A 12,424-nucleotide genomic window follows, 5' to 3' on the forward strand; every position below is an offset into this window, starting at 1 on the left:
AGAAAATTAAGCTTAAAATAGCATTTCCAAGTATTTTTTTAAAATCAAATGCTGTTTGAAAAACATTGCATTTGTGACGCAGAAAATACGCTGGGTGGGCATCAAGCTCCCTGCTCTGCTCCATTCTGATGCATCCATTTGCAGACAAATGGATCGTCAAATCGATCCACTTTTGTTGCACCAGTAACGTCAGGTTGGGGGTGTGAGGGGCTTTAAACAAGCAGGAGGGTGTTTTAGCAAAGGGATGATGGGAAATGGGGTTGGGCTTCCTCTGTGCCAACAGTCCCACCCACAATCAGAGATAAATATTTAAAAAGATGTTCTAGAAAATAACTCAGATTTAATTTTTACTTTGGTTAAAAACGTCATTATTGTAATTGAAAGACCACTGGGAACACTTAGATAAAAGAACTGACAGGATAGAAAAAATACTATTGTACAAATGAAAAAAATTATTAACAGTAAGGATGCATTCATGGGTGTAATGTACAGTTTACAAAGGTTTCTAAAAGAATTGTACCTGTTTTTTTATGTTTTACATTTAAGAAAACAATTTTGAGATTGTTTCCTTTTCAGGAAAGAAAAATAGGGAGGATTTTATTTTATTTATTTGCAAAGTTGGGTTTGTCATTGGGTTTGGACATGAGGAGACGAAGGTTCTTATGTCGGAAGACATAGATGGCCACCAAAATCGCTGTGCAATCACAAAAGCAGTCCGTGTAACACCTGGGTGACACCCCAGACGAGATGAGGGTCCCCATTTCAGCACCTGGGGACGAAGAGTGGAGGGGACAAACAGACAGTCTGCAGGACATCCAGCAGAAACAGCAGAGAGATCCTTTACCAATGCCTTAATCTTGTGTTCTAGAACCCCAACGTGTGGTACCCAACACTATAGAGTGTGGAATGATGGGGCCACTCACTTCATCCTCCACCTCCTCCTTCTGGTATAAGCGAGATAGGGCATCTGGCTTGTGGTTCTTGCTGCCAGGTCTGTAAGATAAGGTAAACCTGAATCTGTCGAAAAACAGGGACCATCTCGCCTGCCGGGAGTTGAGTCTCTTGGCGGTACGGATGTATTCCAAGTTCTTGTGGTCAGTCCATACTAGGAAGGGGTGTTCCGCCCCCTTCAGCCAATGTCGCCACTCCTCGAGGGCCAATTTTACCGCCAGTAATTCTCTGTACCCTATGTCGTAGTTTCTCTCTGTAGGAGTGAGCTTGCGGGAGAAATATGCGCAGGGATGGATTTTGTTATCAGACGCTCTCTGAGATAACACAGCACCCACTCCTGTGTCAGATGCATCCACTTCCACAATGAACTGTTTAGAGGTGTCTGGTTGAACCACAATGGGAGCTGTAGAGAAGCATCTTCTAAGTTCGCAAAGCGCTTTGCTGGCCCCCTCATTCCAGACAAAATGTACCTTTTCAGAAGACAGCCTATGGAGAGGTGCAGCCACGCCACTAAAGCCCCGGATGAAACGCCTTTAGAAATTGGCAAAACCCAGAAAGCGCTGCAGTTGCTTTCTGCCAGTAGGAACAGGCCACTTCAAAACTGCCTGAACCTTGGACTCATCCATTCGAATGGCACCTGGAGTAACCACATGCCCAAGAAACTTAGTCTGAGTGGTGTGGAACTCACATTTCTCAGCCTTACAAAATAGCTGGTTCTCCAACTGGCGTTGTAAGACGGCTCTGACGTGCTGCACATGGGAAACAGGGTCTGGAGAAAAGATCAAAATGTCGTCTAGATAAACAAAAACAAACTTATTGATCAAATCCTTAAAGCACATCATTGATCAGACTCTGAAAAATTGCAGGAGCGTTTGTTAAACCAAAGGGCATTACTAGGTACTCAAAGTGTCCAGTAGGGGTATTGAAAGCTGCCTTCCACTCATCTCCCTCTCGAATGCGTACCAAATGACATGCACTACAGAGGTCCAGCTTAGAAAAAATGGTAGCACCCCTCAGTAAATCAAAAGCAGTATTCATCAGTGGAAGGGGGTAGGTGTTGCGCACTGTGATACTGTTCAAACCCCTGTAGTCAATGCAGGGACGTAACCCTCCATCACGCTTCCCAACAAAGAAGAACCCCGCCCCAGCAGGAGAAGAGGAGGGTCGAATGATGCTGGTTTGGAGACCTTCCAGTAGGTACTCCTCCATAGCCTTTTGCTCAGGGGAGGACAAAGGGTAAATATGTCCTCTAGGTGGCTGTGTCCCTAGGAGTAAGTCTATTGAACAATCATACGGCCGATGAGGTGGGAGAGATTTGGCACGAGCCTTACAAAACACCTCGCCAAGATCGTGATACTCAGGAGGAACCCTGCTCAGGTCCGGAGGATGATGCGGAGGAGGAGTAACTGAAGCATTTATAGCATTTATTAGAAGTGCAGATGATTAAGGCTCGACAGGAATTTTAAGTTTGTTAACCTCCTGGGAGATGAGGTCACCATCAGATCCTGAGTCTATTAGAGTCTCAAACTCACCCTTCTCCAGAGCATGAGTCAAAAGGAGTTGGGTTGAAGGGTGAGAGGGCAATGAAAAAAGTGAAGAACCACTCACCAAACGTCCTCTTATTTGAACTTTGGGTTTTACTGTGCAGTCTCTGATGTAGTGACCAGACTGTCCGCAGTAAATGCACAGACCATCTTGCCTATGCCTCTGTCGTTCCACGGGAGAAAGACGACACATGACGAGCTGCGCAGGACCCGGAGGAAACATGGAAGATGAGGAGCCAGAGCTGCAGAGATGAGCAGAAGGACTAGTCCCTGGGATAGGAAGGGGCTCCTCTCTCCTGTCAAAACCTTCGCGTATCCTCTCATTCCTCCTGCGATCAATCCGGATGGATAAATCGATCAGCTCCTCCAGCATGTCCGGCATCTCTCGTGCTGCGAGTTCATCCTTGATGGCGCTGAAGAGACCCTGGTGGAAAACGTCCACTAAAATTTCATCGGTCCATCCTGTGCTGGCTGCCAGGGTCCGGAACTCCACCGAATAGTCCAAAACGCTGCGTGCTCCTTGCTCGAGTTGGAGCAGCTGGGAAGCGGCTGCACGGTGAGCTGTAGAAGGGTCAAAGACACGGAGACACTGGGCAGAAAATTCTCTGAAAGAGCGAGAGTGAGCTGCTGCTCTGTCCCATTCAGCCAACCCCCACCGTTTTACTCTTCCAGTCAAAAAGCTTAGAGCATAAGCCACCTTACTCTGCTCAGAAGGGAAGTCCGAAGGGTTGAACTCAAAATGGAGCCAACAGGAAGATAGGAATGGGTGACAGTCCACAGGTGTGCCAACAAAAGGCTCTGGAGAACCAAGCCGGTTTGTCGGGAAAAAGTGCCAAGTTCCAGTCTGGTTAGATGAGCTTGAAGGTCCTGAATGCTGGTCAAAAATCTGTGCATCTCCTCAGCTGGAGGAAGCCCCTCAGTAGCACAGTTTTGTCCTGCTGGGTCTGACATAGTCGGAGTGTAACGTCAACGGGGGTATCAGGATGACCCAGATGCAGGACCAGAAGACACGCCACTGTGAGAACTAAAGTATTTAATCACAAAACCCATACTACAAAATGATCAAGAAACGCTAGAGCTAGAATTGAACAAACTAAACTACGACACAGAGTGCAGAATCAGAATCACTTAAATACAGCTCAAACAAATTAACCTAAAGTGCAGGCAGCTGTGTGCCACTCCATGGAGGGCCACCAGGAAGAGGGCGGAGTCCTCCAGGAGAGCCACAGCCAACCTGCACAGAGAAACACAACACAGAGAATGAGGAAGACAGAAAACAGAGTGACACTGTGTCAAGGATACAGTTCACACAGCTATATGGCTAGAAATTAGGGGTGTAAGAAAAAATCTATTCTGCAAAATATCGCGATAGTTCATATGGCGACATTTGTATCAATTAAAATGTTGCCAGTACAATATTTATTAAATTATTTCTGAGCGTCCTTTAGTGTCTGACTCTTGTTGTCCACTTCACCCTCCGACCGCTAGTTGGCAGCCGAGCACACGGAGCCTCTTTGAGCAGCTCAACTCCACACAAGACAACAGGACGACTGCAGCCAGAGGCAGCTTGTTCTGTTGTTATGAGACATGAACTACTTTGTTTTTACTTGGAATGGATACCAAACAGAAACTCTGAGCCATGTTGCTGCCAGTAAGATATGAAAACGAGGATTGTGATGCTTTTTAGCGGCTCAGATAAATACGAGTGAAGCATGGCAGCGGCTAAAAGGCTAATGCGCTTAGCATCAGCTATAATACTATCGGCAAAGCGGGCCAAAGTTCTGCAGAACCTCCCAGCAACAGATTCTATTTTAGCGACCTGATCGATCAGAGCGATGTGTACAACGCTCTGAAAGAAAAGGCCGACATCGTGGCGAGGAGCGTTACCAGTTCTGTGAGAAGCGTGGCTGCAAAGGTGCAGCAGAGCAGATATGTAAACAAAGCACCTTCCGTGTCACATTAAAGCAACTTTCCTTCATTCTGTCATGCTGCCTCATCATCACACTTTACTGTTTCTGGAAAGAATCAGTGTGTCCCCCCCACCCTTTATTTTTGAAGCACCATTCAGGATCCTGAACCGGATAAAAGTACTGGAGAAGCTACATTAAGCAATGTTGAAATTAAACAGCATTTTATTTCCCTAATAGAAACGTATTGGTTAAGGCACATTCATTCTTTGTTTTTTTTCCTCTACTGAAAAATATTTTGCTGTGGAAATCTGACAATGTTGACTGTTCCCTTTCTATATTTTTAGTTACCAAAATAAAAGCACTATTAATTTTCTTTGGTAAACGCAACTTATATATGAGATACAGTTGCAGTGCTTAACATTGTGATCATTAAATAAACTGAATTTCACCATTTTATTACAGTGGAAGACAATAAAATTCAGGTAGAGTTTTTTCAAAGTCATATTTAAAAAAAATATATATATATATGTTTCGGTAAAATCGTGATACGTATCGTATCGCGGGCTGCGTATCGTATCGCCAGACTCTTGCCTATACACACCCCTACTAGAAATGTGTTGTTTTTGGTTTTGTTAGTTGCAGGTTGCCTTTCAGCTAATTTAGTTGAAGATTTTATTGAAAACTATCTCAACCTTTATTACAACATATAGAAAAAACAGCTGAAACATTCAGCATTTTTCTGCCATGATTATTGCAATAATGCATGTGATATCTTAGAGGGGCTGTACATCGATACAGACTACAGAGTCTCCTTTTTTACATTTTGGATGCCGGTGTGCCTCAGGATTTTCTTTACCTGGCTCAAAAAAGGTTGAAAACACTGCCCCAGAGGGCAAACGACTTTTAAAGACACAACAAAATTTCCAATATTCTTAAATGCACGATATACAAAAACATTTTAATGTGCTTGATTTTTAAACAATGCATTTGTAGTTTCACAAAAACTAACTTTATTTATATGCAGAACATTAAAAACCACATTGCCACTGGTATTTCCTATAGAAGTGTCTGTGTGTGTCTATGTGTGGCTGGCCTATACAGGACAAACACAGCAGGTAAACATAATGGATTGGCAGATAATTTCTTTAGTTTGAAAAAAAAAAGATTGTATTTGTTTTGCAAAGATGTCAAAAATTAAAATGTTTCCATGTCCAAACAGATAACTCATAGTGACTGATGACCATTTGAATAATGCCAAACTCTGTCTATACATCTTTTAAGTTCTTTCCATTGCTCAACAGTTTTATGCAAAATGCTGGCAAATATACAATGCTAGGACTTCACAATGTACACAAAAACTCAGCGTACTGAAGGCACTGATCGTTATACAACGATGACCTCACAGAGTAAATTTATGTAAATGTTGATGTTAGATTTATATTTGGAAGTTTCCAAATGGTTTCTCATTATTCACTCAGTTGTTGATGGACAGTTGTGTGTGTTTTTAAATAAACCACATGAAACTACACTGTCAAAAACTAGGGGGGGGGCAATAGAAAATATTGTATGAATATAACTGCAGACGACAGGTGTGTTCGACAAAGAGACGAGAGGCTGACAGAAGAAATCTCATGAACACACAGGTTGGTGTGTTTTTTTGTTTCATCAATGACAACATAATATATTCTTAATTATGACTTTTAAAGATGTTTTAGTGGACGAAGCGACTTTACATGATTTGTTGTTTCCTTTACGCAGCGCAGGGCAACGATACAAATATTTAACTGTCGGAAACTGCAAGATTTTCTGTGATTAATCGCATTGCTGACTGCAAAATTGAATGCTTTATGTTGTTTTTGGTTTGCTTGAATAAAAAAAGAGAATATTATTGTTTGACTTAGTGTCTAACCAGAAGATGTTAACATTTATCTGTTTAAGAACTAGAACCAATAAATCTTTTGTTCTTGTATCAAAAAAGAGCATAAATAAATTATTCTTATTCAGTGATAAATGTCCCAGTAGGAGCCAGTTTAGCTCGTGCTGGTTTGCGGCGCCTTCCGTCCGTGAAACCCGGGTTCGACTCCGGGCTGCTCCCTGTTCCCTTCTCTACCTCTGCCGGTTCCAAGCCCGGTTTGAGAAGGTTGCGTCAGGAAGGGCATCCGGCGTAAAACATTGCCAAATTTACCATGCGACTTGTTCGCTGTGGCGACCCCTGATGGGAGAAGCCGAAAGTGGAAGTGATAAATGTCCCAGTATAAAGAGAACATATTTGGAAATAAATAAATAACTGTTTACCTGGCCTGTATTCGCTGTCTAAGCAGCGTCTGTCCCCTCTCCTGTTTGCTACATAACGGCACGAGTCTTGTGTGTCCTTGCATGATGCATCTATTAAAATTGTCAAATCAGACACAGAAAAAATGCATTAGAATTTTTTTATTGTTGTATTTAATTGTTTTCATTGTCCAAGTATCATGATGAAGGACATGCATGAAGAAATTATAGCTTAAAATAGCATTTCCGAGTATTTTTAATCCAAATGCCGTTTGAAAATCATTGTATTTGTGACACAAAAAATACGCTGGGTGGGCATCAAACTCCCTGCTCTGCTCCATTTCGATGCATCCATTTGTGGACAAATAGATCGTCAAATAGATCAACCTTTGTTGCACCAGTAAAGTCAGGTTGGGGGTGTGGGGGGTTGTAAGCCAGGAGGATGGCGTGTCACTGTCAAGTGTCAACGGATGATGGGAAATGAGGAAGGCTTATTCAGTGCCAACAGGCCCGCCCACAATTAATATGAATGCTTGAAATTATGTAATAGAAAATGACTCAAATTTGTTTTTATTTTGGCTAAAAGCTTCACAATAGTAATTTAAAGACCACTGGGAACAGATAAAAGAAATGATTGGAGTGGGACTTCTTTCATTGTCCTAGATTTCTTTTTTCAATGAATATCCAGGTTAAAGGTTAATAATAGTTCCAGAAGAATGTTATTTTCATATTAATTTATAGTTTAAAAAAATGCTATATTTCTAATGTACTTCAGCAAATTCTCTTCCTTTTAAAAATACTATTGTACATATAAATTCTTTTTATTTTTTTGTATTTAACCTTTATTTAACCAGCAGAGTCCCATTGCGATTAAAAACCAAATTTCCAAGGGAGTCCTGGCCAAGAGGCAGCACATTTCAATACAAAAAATGTTTAAAAACAAACATTATTAAAACCACATATATCATAAAAAGCAGTTGCACATCATTGTTTCAGTCTCTGATGCTTTGAGCTTGTACTTTATTGTACAGGAAAGAAGCAGTCATGGATGTAATGTTTACAAAGGTTCTGAAAAGTATTTTGACTGATTTTTTTACAGTTTTACTTTTAAGAAAACAATTTTGAGGTTGTTTACTTTTTTTTTTGTCTTTATTGGAGAATTCGAGTTAGTTACAATATAAGGAAAATGGATGTGACCGTTTGAAAATGTAGATGGACGTGTTTTATCTTTTCAGAAAATGGTGGAAACTTTGTCATCCGCAAATGAATCCTTTCTTCCTCCCTACACCAACACATCCCTCCATTATGAACTCTCTTGCCGGATGGTCAGTCCAGGTTCCCTCATCTTCCTCGCCTTCTACATAACCAACATTGTCTTCTTTGTGCCTGTCTGCCTCATCATCCTCCACCATGCATTCCAACAAAGAGGCTCCACAGCAACGTGGAGCAACACAGACTGCTTAACATACCATCTGGTCACCATGGAGCTGATTGGTGTTGTTGGGTACCTTCTTTTTTGCTGCTCTTTCTACCAAGCAAACCTAGCCTTGTCAAATGCCGGTACCTATCTGTCATCCTTCCTTTGGAATGGAGAAGTCTATTTTCACGCCTTGTTATGTTTAGACCGCTACATGGCCGTCGTTCATCCCATCAAGTACCGGAGCATAAACACAGCTTCCAAACTGAGAATCAGAAATATCTGTGTCGCCTGTGTTTGGTTGGTTTGCTCAGCAGAATTTGGTTTTCTCATTTTTAAAGATAAGCTTATCCTAAATATCTGTCTTTTGGTGATTGTCTTGTTGGTGGTGTCCCTGTGCAGTTTGGCTATTCTCAGTGCGTTGATTCATCTGGCACCAGAGGATCATGTGGGCCCCCGAGTCTTCATTGACCATTCAAAACGGAAGGCCTTCTACATTGTTGGGACCATATTGGTAGCTCTGGTCACGAGGTTTTCCTGGAGTTTTTACTGGATTGTACTTCTTTTGTCAGACGACAAAATCAACTGTGTGATTTTATCAGCTTGTGTTTGGCTTAACTTGCCAAGCAGCCTGGTGTTGCCTCTGCTATTCCTACACAAAATTAGGAAAAAGTTGTTTTTGTGTTGCAGAAAACAATAAACACAAATTTTATTTATCACATCACCTTTATAATATACATTGTGATGAAGTGATGTTTTTTTTTTTACCATTTATTTAGTCTCTATCTGCCTCTTGAGATAATACCACACTCTCTCACTGTTCTTTATTTACTTCCTAATAAAATGTAGCTGATACTGTAATGATCAATTGCTTTAATGGTGCTGAAAATGAAATGGAACTAACTATGTAATATATGGTGGACTTTTAAATAAAAATGTACAAAAAGTAACTTTTTTTTCAGTATCTCTGTTTTTAACCAGGTGATCCCATCCTTCATGGATATTATAAATCATTTATGTTGTCTTACACCACAGATTTATGACCCTTTTTTGTCAAATATTTGTTTGTAATTTGAATGTGCAAATCCTACAACCGCTGCCTTGACTTGCTTCATGGCGTGACATAATTCAGACGAGCTATTATTCAGGGTTTTTGACTAACAGTATACATAATACTAAAGTTGCCCTTGATTTGGAAGAGTTTTATCATTTTATCTAAATTATGTCATTTTTTTTCTTCACCTTGATTTTTTTTTTTTTTTTTGGGCAAAGTTTCCCGTTCTTTGCTCCTAAAGCCTGATCCTCAGAGCTTCTGTAACAGTTGAATTTCCCCACAGCGAGATCAAAGGGGGTTTTGTTGTCTCTTCTTGTCTTAACTTATCTCATAATATCACTTAAACAAATCCATATATTGATTTTCTTATGAAACGGTTTCTTGTATTTTTACAAGTTGAACCTACCTCTAAGTTAAAACGGTGTGTTACTTTTGTTTTGTTTCATTTTGTAATGCAAAGTCCACATTAGGAGGTTTTTTTTTTGTAAGACAAAGGCAGGAAAAAGTTCCCGTTTAAGGAAGCATACAGTAGAATGAAATACAGAGAGAACCTGGTGTTTGTACAAATGAAATGTGTTTGGAATATTTTCAGACGCAGAAGTAGGCGGAGCTGCCAACACTCAACAGGTCGTGTGCGATTTATCCTCCGTTCAGAAACAACGGAGGAGTGAGCTCAGAAAAACACCACTGCTGAGGTTTGTGCTCTATTCCGTTTGGGATATTCATTTAACGTTGTGTGGTAAAGAGTAAATTAATCAATTTCCCATTAAAATGTGCCTTTGCAAAATGGTGATTAAAAAAATAATACTTTCTGTGCTTTATTTAATTCAAATTTCTTCTTCATTTTGTAGAAGTCCAAGGATTTGTCATCCCTTTGAAAATCCAAATGCTGGTAAATATTTTCTAATTTTTGACATCTATGTAAATAATTAGACATGAATCTATGGTATTTTTGTGATTTTGAATGTCAACTATGACGGTAAACATTAGAATGTAATCACAAATATTTAGATCCTATATAGTTTTATTGTTTAAATTGATATTCCTTTTATTTTGTTGAAGCTTGAAGGCCTCTTATGTTGGACAGATCTTAATGTTATGCATCTTCGGACACGCAAGGAGTATATTTGTATAAATCCCTTTTGTGAAAGAGGCTAAACTTTATCTATATAGATTGTTTGCGTACTCTTTTTATTGTTGGACTGGACGAAAAAGAAAAACTGAGGTTTGAAACGGTATATTTCAGTATATTTTTGACATTTTGATTTTAGATATAAACATTTATAGTAAAAATAGGCAGAATCTTGGGAAATTTTGTGAGCTTGCTTTTTTTGTGCGGTTCTGGTGACTCTTTACTTAAATTTTTAGAAGTACAGTGTCTAACCCTGTAACACTGGAGTTATTGCTAGCAATAAATAACAAACTACAAACTACAAACAAATAAAAAACTCTGCTAAAGTTTTGATCACTGAAGGTTATTCAGCAACGTCCAGCCATAGAATATCATGCTCTGGAAAAAGTGATACATATTTCAATGTTTTCCAGACTGGACTACCATTACTCTGATCCAGTGGCGGTTCTACACTAACTTACTCCCTGGGCGAGTAACTCCACCAGCACCCCCTCGGCACACAAAATTTGACAGCATCCTTTTGTGTTCCCTATCTTTTATCTTTTTTTAACATAAACAAACAGGAACATTAATCCAGAATAACCCAAGTTAAACCCTAAATAACATATAATATTTTGCTCTCCATAAGAATATATTCTGTCAAATTATACAAATATGAAGATGCTGCAGAAACAAAACAAACAAAACCTGGAAATTTTAATAATAAGAAATTACAAATCATGTCTTTCTGTTTTCTTTGCTCTTTTATCATTTTTTAGAGCTGGACTCCTGCATCATTTTTAGCAATAATTTCTTGGTGTGTGACGTCCTGTGTGTGTCTTTGTAAAACATATCAGAGGGATTGGATCTAAAAAACTTATTGTGAACATCATTTTTAGGTCTATAAAACATTAAAAACTAAACCATATATCATCAGTGGGATTACTTCAAAAATATTTGGCATTTCCCTAATTTTGTGCAACACCAACAAAAAACCTCAATCCATGAAAAATGATCTATAGTTTATTAAAGATCTCAAAAAGTCAGAAAAGACACGTTATAAAAATGTCTACAATAGTAAATAATGACATCATAACATGAGCTGAGTGATCCAACAGCACGTGATGATCCAGGTGTTGCGTAATGTAGGCTGTGCTCCTTTGTCTGCTCCCATCACTCCTCCCCCTCCCCTCCCCTTCCCTTCCCTCCTTCCGACACACGCGGCTCCGTCTCTCAGACAGGAGGCGCAGCTGCGGCCTAGAGATGATTGTTAGACTGAAAAAGATTCCCAATTACCTGTTAGTGTGATTCAGCCACCGGTGAGTTGTGCCCCCCTCTCGATTTTTTTGACTTGGTATGTTCCAAAGACTACCGCAAAGAGGTGTGGGCGCAAGTGTCTTGCAGTGGAGGGCTGTGATCAGCGGGGAATTGTGGGAAATAAACCCCATTGCCTGCTCTGGTCAAAATTGGGTTGAGCCCGGGTTTTTCTTTTGCCTGAATCCCTTTCATGTGGCTGTTTGACGATGTTTCACTCTGAGTTATTTCAACCTTTTATTTTTATTTTTTATTTGCACCATAAGTGTGGAGGGGGGAGAGGATGAAAACTGGGTGCGATGTTCAGTGTCAGATGTGTCAAAATAAAAGCGTGACGTGCAGGCTGCGGGAGGCATAAGCCCTGCATTAATTTAGCTTTTCCTAATGTATAACGCTGCGGGCACGGGAAATGCCGCCCCCTACAGTGCGCCGCCCTGGGCCACGGCCCAGTTCGCCCATATCAAAATCCGCCACTGCTCTGATCAGCACTGACCAGCCTCTGCTCCGCCGTCTCCAGCTGGTCCAAAATTCAGCTGCCCACCTATTGGGAACCAGACAGTGTGAGCACATTACTCCTATTTTACGCTCACTTCATAGCTGCATATGACTTCTAATTTTTTTTTTAAGATTTTACGTCTGGTTTTTAAGAGTTTAAATGGTCTGGCACCTCAGTATCTTTCAGAACTTTTACATTGTTATCAATCAGTCCTGACATCCGGGGGGGGGGGCTGAGCCCTTGTTCCCAAACTCTGGAATGCTCTACTTTACTGAGAGGTCAGCCAGATCCCTTATTGATTGAAGTCACTTTTAAAGTGTGGATGCCATGCTTTGAACAACTTTGTCAAATAAAAA

The sequence above is a fragment of the Oryzias latipes genome, chromosome 18 (assembly GCF_002234675.1).
Source record: "Oryzias latipes chromosome 18, ASM223467v1".
NCBI classification, from domain to species: domain Eukaryota; kingdom Metazoa; phylum Chordata; class Actinopteri; order Beloniformes; family Adrianichthyidae; genus Oryzias; species Oryzias latipes.